Consider the following 8129-nt stretch of genomic DNA (forward strand, 5'->3'; position numbering starts at 1 on the left):
ACACAAAAACATAACATAAGGAGGAGGGAAGTAGAAGATAGAAATTTTGTATACAATCAAACTTAAGTGATTATCAGCTTAAAATAGACTGTTATACATCCATAAGATGTTTCAAGTAAGCATCAGGGTAACCACATACACACACACACACACACACACACGCACACACACACACACGTGTACAACCCTATGGTAGATACACATAAGATAAAGAGAAGGGAATCAAAGTATACCATGACACAAACCATCAATTCACAAAGGAGGACAGACAACAAGAAGAAAAGAGAAAACAACAACAAAACAACCAGAAAATAATTAAAAGATGGCAATAGTGCTTATCTAACACTAAATTACTTTAAATGTAAATAGAATAAATTCTCCAATCAAGAGGCAGAGAGTGGATGAATGGATTTTTTTAAAAAAGATCCAACTATACTGTGCCTACAAGAGACTCACTTCAGCTTCAAGGATACACATAAGCTCAAAGTTAAGAAATGGAAAAAGATATTCACACAAATGGAAACTGAAACAAAGCAGTGGTAACTGTACTTATAAGGACAAAATAGACTTCAAGTCAGAAACTGTAAGAAGAGACAAAGAAGGTCATTATATAATGATAAAGGGGTAAATTCATCAACAGGATATATCAATTGTAAAAATATATGCACCCAACATTAGAGCACCTGAATATGTTAATCAAACACTAACAAATGAGAAGGGAGTAATAAACAACAATACAATAATAGCAAGAGACTTCAATACCACACTTTCAGCAATAGATAGATCATCCAGACAGAAAATAAGGAAACACTGTATCTGAACTATACTTTAGAAAAAGTAGACCTAACTGATAAATACAGATAATTGAATCCAACAGCAGAATACACATTCTTCTCAAGCACACATGGAATAGTCTCCAGGATAATATATGTAGGTCACAAAACAACTTTCAGTGATTTTTAAAAAATTTGTAATTATATCAAGTAGCTTTTCTAAACACAATGGTAAGAAACTAGAAATCAATTACAGGAGGAAACAAAGTTTTTACAAATATGTGTGGAAATTGAACTACACACTCCTTATAAAAAAGGATTAAAGATGAAATCAAAGGAAAATTTTAAAATAGCTTGAAACAAATGAAAATGGAACACAACATAGCAAAACTTATGGAATGCAGCAAAAATTGTGCTAAGAGTAAAATCTATAGTGATAAATGTCAACATTAAGAAAAAGTAAAGATCCTCACGCACCTATGGTCAGTTAATCTATGACAAAGGATGCAAGAATATGCAATGGAGAAAACACAGTCTCTTCAACAAGTGGTGCTGGGAAAACTGGATAGCTACATGTGAAAGAATGAAATTACAACACTGCTTAACACCATACACAAAAATAAACTCAAAATGGATTAAAGGTACTTCCCTGGTGGCACAGTGGTTAAGACTCCACACTCCCAATGCAGTGGACCTAGGTTGGACCCACGGTCAGGGAACTAGATCCCACATGCATGCCACAACTAAGAGTTTGCATTCCACAACTAAGGAGCATGCATGCCGCAACTAAGGAGCCTGCGAGCCACAACAAAGGAGCCTGCCTGCCACAAGTAAGAATCAGTGCAACTAAATAATTAAATTAATAATAATAAATGGATTAAAGACCTAAACATAAGGCAGGACAGTATAAAACTCTTAGAGGAAAACTTAGGCAGAACACTCTTTGACATAAATCACAGCAAGATCTTTTTTGACCCACCTCCTAGAGTAATGAAAATAAAAACAAAAATAAACAAATGGGACTTAGTTAAACTTAAATGCTTTTGCACAGCAAAGAAAACCATAAACAAAACAAAAAGCCAAACCTCAGAATGGGAAAAAATATTTGCAAATGATGAGCAATAAGGGGTTAATATCCAAAGTGTATAAACAGCTCATACAAGTCAACATTTAAAAAATCAAACAACTTGATTAAAAATGGGCAGAAGAACTGAATAGACATTTCTCAAAAGAAGAAATACAGATGGCCAACAGGCACATGAAAAGATGCTCAACATCACTAATTATTAGAGAAATGCAAATCAAAACTACCATGAGGTATCACCTCACACCAGTCTGAATGGCCATCATCAAAAAATCTACAAACAATAAATGCTGGAGAGGGTATGGAGAAAAGGGAACCCTCCTACACTGTTGGTGGGAATGTAAATGGGTACAGCCACTATGGAGGACAGTATGGAGGTTCCTTAAAAATCTAAAAATAGAGCTACCATATGATCCACCATTCCCATTCTTGAGCATATATGCAGAGAAATCCATAATTCTAAAATATATATGCACCCCAATGTTCATTGCAACTTTATTTACAATAGCCAAGATATGGAAGCAACCTAAATGTCCATCAACAGAGGAATGGATAAAGAAGATGTGATACATATATACAATGGAATATTACTCAGCCATACAAAAGAACAAAATAATGCTATTTGAGGCAACATGGATGGACCTAGAGATTGCCATACTGAGTAAAGTCAGACCGAGAAAGACAAATATCATATATCACTTATATGTGGAATCTGAAAAAGGGTCCAAATGAACTTATCTACAAAACAGAAATAGAGTTACAGATGTAGAAAACAAACTTATGGTTACCAGGGGGGAATGGGGGGAAGGGATAAATTGGAAGATTTGGATTGACATATACACACTACTATATATAAAATAGGTAACTAGGGCTTCCCTGGTGGCGCAGTGGTTGAGAGTCCGCCTGCCGATGCAGGGGACACGGGTTCGCGCCCCGGTGCGGGAAGATCCCACGTGCCGCGGGGCGGCTGGGCCCGTGAGCCATGGCCGCTGAGCCTGCGCGTCCGGAGCCTGTGCTCCGCAACGGGAGGGGCCACAGCAGTGAGAGGCCCGCTTACCGCAAAAAAAAAAAAAAAAATAGGTAACTAATAAGGACCTACTTATAGCACAAGGAACTCTACTCAATGTTCTGTAATGACCTATATGGGAAAAGAATCTTTAAAAAGAGTGGATATATGTGTAACTGACTCACTTTATACACCTGAAACTAACACAACACTGTAAATCAAATATAATCCAATAAAAAGTTTGAAAAAAGAGAAAATGGTGCTACAAAATAAAATAAAATAAAATAAAATGGGCAAAGGACTTGAATAGACATTTCTCCAAAGAAAATATACAAATTACCAACAGGCACAAGAAAAGACACTTAACATAATTAGTCATTAGAGAAATGCAATCAAAAACACAATGAGATAGCATTTCATACTCACTAGGCAGGCTGTAATCTAAGAAACAGGAAATAGCAAATGTTGGGGAGGATGTGGAGAGGAAAACAGTCTGCAGTTCCTCAAATACTTAAAACATAGAATTACCATATGACACAGCAATTCCACTCCTTGTTATTGAATATATACCAAAAGAATTGAAAACATGTATTTAAACAACTACTTGCACATAAATCTTTTTTTAACATTTTATTTTATATTGGAGTATAGTTGATTAACAATGCAGTGGTAGTTTCAGGTGTACAGCAAAGTGGTTCAATTATAAATATACATGTATCTATTCTTTTTCAAATTATTTTCCCGTTTAGGTTGTTACATATAATTGAGGACTATTCCCTGTGCTATACAGTAGGTTCTTGTTGGTTATCCATTTTAAATATACAAGTGTGTACATGTCAATCCCAAACTCCCTAACTATCCCTTACCACCACCCTTCAACCCTGGTATTCATAAGTTCATTCTCTAAGTCTGTGAGTCTGTTTCTGTTTGGTAAATATGGTTCGTTTGTATCCTTTCTTTTTAGATTCCCTGTATAAGTGATATCATACGATATTTCTCTTTCTCTGTCTGACTTACTTCACTCAGTATGACAATCTCTTGGTCCATACATGTTGCTAAAAATAGCATTATTTCATCCTTTTTAACGCAGAGTAATATTTCCTTTTATATATATACCAATTCTTCTTCATCCATTCCTCTGTCGATGGACATTTAGGTTGCTTCCATGTCTTGGCTATTATAAACAGTGCTCCAATGAACATTGGGGTGCATGTATCTTTTGGACCATGTTTTTCCTCCAGATATATGTCCAGGAATGGGAATGCAGAATCATATGGTAGTTCTATCTGTAGATGTTTATGGAACATCCATACTGTTCTGCATAGTGGCTGTATCAATTTACATTCCCACCAACAGTGTAGGAGGGTTCCTTTCTGTCCACATCCTCTCCAGCATTTACTGTTTGTGGATTTTTTTATGATAGCCATTTTGACTACTGTGAGGTTATAGCTCATTGCAGTTTTGCATTTCTCTAATAACTAGCAATGTTGAACACCTTTTCATGTGCCTCTTGGCCATCTATATATCTTCTTTAGAGAAGTGTCTATTTAGGACTTCTGCCCATTTTTTGATTGGGTGGTATGTTTGGATGATATTAAGCCACATGAGCTGTTTGTAAATTTTGGAGACTAATCCCTTGTCAGTCACATCATTTGCAAATATTTTCTCCCAATCTGTGGGTTTTCTTTTCATTTTGTTTATGGTTTCCTTTGCTGTGCAAAAGCTTTGGAGTTTAATTAGATCCAATTTGTTTATTTTTGTTTCTATTTCCATTACTTTGGGAGACAGATCAAAAAGATATTACTGCAATTTATGTCAAAGAGTGTTCCGCTTAGGTTTTCCTCTAAGAGTTTTATAGTGTTCAGTCTCTCATTTAGGTCTTTAATCCATTTGAGTTTATTTTTGTGAATGGTGTTAAAGAATGTTCTAATTTCATTTTTACATGTAGCTGTCCAGTTTTCCCAGCATCATTTATTGAAGATACTGTATTTCCCTCATTATTTAGTCTTGCCTCCTTTGTCATAGATTAATTGACCATAGGTGTGTGGGTTTATTTCTGGGCTTGCTATCCTGTTCCATTGGTCTACATTTCTGTCCTTGCTCCTGCACCATACTGTTTTGATGACAGTAGCTTTGTAGTATAGTCTGAAGTCAGGGATCATGATTCCTCCAGCTCCATTTTATTTCTCAAGAGTGCTTTGGCTACTTGGGGTCTTTTGTATCTCCACACAAAGTTTAAGATTTTTTATCCTACTTCTATGAAAAATGCCATTGGTAATTTGATAGGGATTGTATTGAATCTGTAGATTGCTTTGGGTAGTATAGTATTTTGACAATATTGATTCGTCCAATCCAAGAACTTCGTATATCTTTTCATCTATTTGTGTCTTCTTCAATTTCTTTCATCAGCGTCTTATTGTTTTCATATTACAGGTCTTTTGTCTCCTTAGATAGGGTTATTTCTAGGTGTTTTATTCTTTTTGATGCAGTGGTAAATGGGATTGTTTGTTGGATTTCTCTTTTTGATCTTTTGTTGTTACTGTATAGAAATGCAACAAGTTTCTGTGTTTTAATTTTGTAACCTGTGACTTTACCAAATTCATTGATGAACTCTAGTAGTTTTCTGGCGCTGTCTTTAGGATCTTCTATATACAGTATCATGTCATCTTCAAACAGTGACAGTTAAATTTCTTCTTTTCCAATTTGGATTCCTTTTATTTCTTTTTCTTCTTGGTTGCTGTACTTAGGACTTCCAAAACTATGTTGAATAAAAGTGGCAAGAGTGGACATCCTTGTCTTGTTCCTGATCTTAGAGGAATTGCTTTCAGTTTTCATCATTGAGTATGAAGTTAGCTGTATGTTTGTCATATATGGCCTTTATTATGTTGAGGTGTTCCCTCTATGCCCACTTTCTGGAGAGTTTTTATCATAAATGGGTGCTGAATTTTCTCAAAAGCTTTTTCTGCATCTATTGAGATGATTATATGGTTTTTATTCTTCAATTTGTTGATGTGGTGTATCACGATGATTGACTTGCAGATACTAAAAAATCCTTGCATCCCTGGGTTAAATCCCACTAGACCATGGTGTATGATCCTTTTAATGTATTGTTACATTAATTCTTCTCCTGAGTTCTTCGAGTGTCTTTATGATCATTACCTTGAACTCTTTGTTCAGTAGATTGCTTATCTCCACTTCACTTCATTCTTCTTCTGGGGTTTTATCTTGTTCCTTTGTTTGGAACATATTCCTCTATGCCCTCATTTAGCTTAATTCTCTTTTTATTTATATGTATTTGGTAGGTTTGTTATTTTCCTGATCTGGAGAAGTGGCCATATATAGGAGACGTGCTATGGGGTCCAGCAGTACACACCCTTCTGGTCACCAGATATATATGCTCTCTCTGTGTGGGCTGCCCTCTATGTGAATTGTGTGGGCCTTTATGTTTTTGCAAGCTGATATGCGTGGCTGGCCCCATTCCAGTTGCTGGCAACTGGTGGGCAGGACCATGTCCTGGCATGCCTGGCTGTATGACCCAGGGAGTCCTGGTGCTGGTGTTGCCCTGCTGGTAGGCTTGGCTGTGTCACCAGATGGCTGGCTGCAGAGCCCTGGGATTCCTGGGGCTAGCACTGGCCCACTGGTCTGCAGAGCCAGGTCCTGAGGTAGCTGGCTGTGGGGCTAAGTATCCCAGAGCTAGTGTTGGCCTGCTGGTGGGTGGGGCTGGTTTCTTATATGGTTGGCTGTGGCGTCTGGGGTGTCCCAGAGCTGGTGGTAGCCCACTGATGGGTGGGGTCAGGGCCCAGATAGTCCTGGGGCTGTTGCTGGCCTGCTGGTGGGTGGGCTGGGTCCTGACACTGCTGGCTATGGGGAGGCAGTGGTCCCTGGGCTGGTGTCCACCTGCCACTGAGCAGGATTGGGGTCCATAGGGTCCCAGTTGCTGATGCCCACCCACTTGTGGGTAAGGCCAGGTCCTGGAGCTAGTGTCAGCCCATCCATGGGTGGAGCCAGGTCCTGGGTTCTCTGGCTGCAGGGTCCAGAGATCCTGGAGCTGGTGGCAGCCTGCTGGTTGGCAGGGCCATGTCCCAATGGCTGGCTACTAGTCCCAGGTATTCCAGGGCTAGTGCCAGCCCACTGGTGTGCGGTGCTGGTACCTGGGCCCTCTGGTCAGCAGGGTTGGGCCCTGGAGTGGCTGGGGGTTAAGGGGGTCCTATGGCAGCTGGCCTGCTGGTGAGTGGGGCTGTGTCCTTGTCTGGCTAGCTGCTTTGTCTGGGGTATCCCAGGATTGGTTCTGACTATCCAGTGGGCAGGGCTGGCTCTTACCACTGATAAGCTAGAAGGAGGATTCCAAAATGGTGCTTGCCAACACCAGTATCCTCATGGCAGGATGAGCTCCCCCAAATGGCTCCTTCCAGCATCTATGCTTCCACTGTGAGTCCCAGTTGCCTCCTGCCTCTCTGGGAGGCTCTCCAAGATCAACAAGTGGGTCTGATCCAAGCTACTTTCAAATTACTGCTTCTGCCCTGGATCTTGGAGAGTGTGAGATTTTATGTATGCCCTTTAAGTGGGGAGTCCCTATTTCCCACAACCCTCTGGCTCTCCCAAAAGTAAGCCCCACTGGCTTTCAAAGTCAAATGTTCTGGGGGCTTCTCTTCCTGGTGCAGGACCCCTGGGCTGGGGAACCTAATGTGGTATTCAGACCACTCTTTCCATGGGGAAAACCTCTGCAATTGTAATTATCCTCCCATTTGTGGGTCACCTACCCGGGGCAGGTATAGGTATTGACTCTATTGCATCTCTGCCCTCCCACCTGTCTCCCTGTGGTTCCTTCTTTATATCTTTAGTTGTGGAAGATGTTTTCTTCTAGTCTTCACATTGTTCTCATAGAAAGTTTGTCTCTAAATAGTTCTAACTTTGGTGTGCCCATGGGAGGAAGTGAGCTCAGGGTGTTTCTACTCCACCATTTTGGCCACTCATTCCCAGAAAATATGTCTCTTGGTATTTACCCAAATTAGTTTAAAACTTATGTTTATGAAGAAAACATACACTCAAATATTTAAGGCAGCTTTATTCATAATTACCAAAACCTGAAAGCAACCAAGATGTCCTTCAGTAGGTGAATGGATAAAGTATGGTACATCCATAGACTTGATTGCTATTCATCAATAAAAAGAAATGAGTTCTCAAGCCACAAAAACACAGAAAGAAACCTTAAATGCATATTACTAAGTGAAAGAAGCCAAACTGAAAAGACTATATACCATATGTT

Source organism: Kogia breviceps, chromosome X, assembly GCF_026419965.1.
Source record: "Kogia breviceps isolate mKogBre1 chromosome X, mKogBre1 haplotype 1, whole genome shotgun sequence".
Classification (NCBI taxonomy): domain Eukaryota; kingdom Metazoa; phylum Chordata; class Mammalia; order Artiodactyla; family Physeteridae; genus Kogia; species Kogia breviceps.